This window comes from Drosophila ficusphila, unplaced genomic scaffold, assembly GCF_018152265.1.
Source record: "Drosophila ficusphila isolate 14025-0441.05 unplaced genomic scaffold, ASM1815226v1 contig_197, whole genome shotgun sequence".
Classification (NCBI taxonomy): Eukaryota; Metazoa; Arthropoda; class Insecta; order Diptera; family Drosophilidae; genus Drosophila; species Drosophila ficusphila.
In genome coordinates, this window is record NW_025064091.1 from 506,200 (window position 1) to 508,103 (window position 1,904).

A 1,904-nucleotide genomic window follows, 5' to 3' on the forward strand; every position below is an offset into this window, starting at 1 on the left:
TATTTAATCTTTTCCCTAATTGTGTACATTTCATACAGCCGTTAAATGCATTTGTACCTACCACCCCACACATTAATGCTCGCGTTGGAGCATCACAAATAAACGAATTTAACTTGATTTTAATCTCCTTTGTTCCAATAATAAGGGGTGTTCCAACTAAATCCAATAATTCTTCTACAAAGTCATGTAAATAGTGATTAACATTATCCGGCTTGGAACTGCCTACGTAGGACCTTATCATAAAAACTTCAGAGCTTGGAAGATTTTTAAAGAATCCTAAAATTGGCCAAACATTAGCATTGAAACTCTTGTAAAGTGGAAGCCCGTCAACATTTATATCTAAAACTAATTCCTGTCCGCTTTCTAAATAATTTTCTATAGCTTCTAGATAACTCCTAATCCCTATATGATTATATTGACCTGGTGCTACACTTCGAATTGTAGTCGGAACTGAAATTCTAGTTTTCAAAACTCCCTTTTCTGAAATTGGGACATCTATGTTTTCTGATTTTAATATTTTCAATAACTCTTCAAGTTGACTCCTATTAACATTAATTTGTCTGTATTAATTTTCTAATTTCGTATGAAGGGAGGGTGTACTATTAAACTCTTGGTATTCTGGAAACCCTATATTTTCACTAAAAGTGTCTTGCTGAATTATACTGGTAGTATTGATTGTTGTGTTCTGATGCCTGCCTGTAGCCTTCAATATTTCTGCATATATTTTTTAGCCCTACGGTATATGTATACTTGACCGAGATGTACCACTCATTTTAATACTTATTTCTTCAAAACACTAACAAAAATATTTTGCACTGTTAAAATTGTACGTCCGCACTTGTCGCTTGATAAATATCAACTAACTTGCCTACAGGATATAATTTGCATTTATAGGACTTTTGTTTGCAGGTAAGAGGTCTACTTGTAACCAAAGGGTTAAATATTTAGCTATTTTGCATTCCTTTTTACCTGGCAGGTAGCTTTGTAGTAGGTTAGGTAAGTCATTTATACCTTTATACCCAAGTTAGGTATACCTTTTTCGTAACACCTGTTTAGACCTCATTGTATTTTACCTTTTAGGTCCGAACCTTGCAGAATTACGCAATTAGGTTTTGGGTTTAAAATCCCTAAATGTACAAGTCTCAGGTATTTGTTAATTAAAAAATGTTTATCTATTTCAGAATGGATGATCACGAAAATTATCCCGCAATCATAAAGCTCGAGCAGCAAATAAATAATTTGGAACGTAAGTTTAATTTAATTTATTTTTCAATTTTACAAACAAATGTTTTTTTGGAATTTGTAATAGATTTGGCTTCAAAGATTTTGGCCCACGTGTCAGTGTTGACAGCCCACATGAACGTAAAAAAATAATTTCCCGATCACTACGTTTGCAGAGCTCAACCAAATTGACCCCGATGCCGAAGCAAATCCGGATGCATTTGTACATAAGTACTCACTAAATTGTTAATAAATTTCAATAGCCCTTAGTAACAAGCATGGAAATATAATGCTTTTTACTATGTAATTAGATTTGTTTAAAATTATGCAGTTTTAAATATATTATGTTTTATAATTATTATTTTTATGGTTTCTTTTTGCAGATCAGATTATTCAAAAATATAATCGGCGGGGAAGGCATCGTAACAGGCCTACGCCGTCTGATAGCAGACGAATTGCTCTTTAAAATGAACTTATCCGGAAAGATGGGACAGGTCGGTCTCATGAAGTACTCAAGCTTCACAAACGTGCTATATGGTAATTATACATATTTTTCTAAATTCCCATTACTGTTTATATATTTGTTATGTATTATGGTTTTTATTTTCAGAGTCACTCAGGCACGAGCATTACAGCCTTCGGCAGTTCCATGATGACCTGCGCGCATCGTTCGCGAAAGCGAA

The 1,904-nt window shown here is 33.7% G+C and overlaps 1 long non-coding RNA gene across 1 annotated transcript; it reads left to right on the forward strand.

Moving 5' to 3' along the window:
* Positions 1-1,184: 1,184 nt before the first annotated feature.
* LOC108102029 lies at positions 1,185-1,904 on the forward strand. The gene is made up of 4 exons (XR_001772138.2): positions 1,185-1,246; positions 1,310-1,452; positions 1,605-1,758; positions 1,832-1,904. It is a non-coding gene; the product is annotated as an uncharacterized LOC108102029 (long non-coding RNA).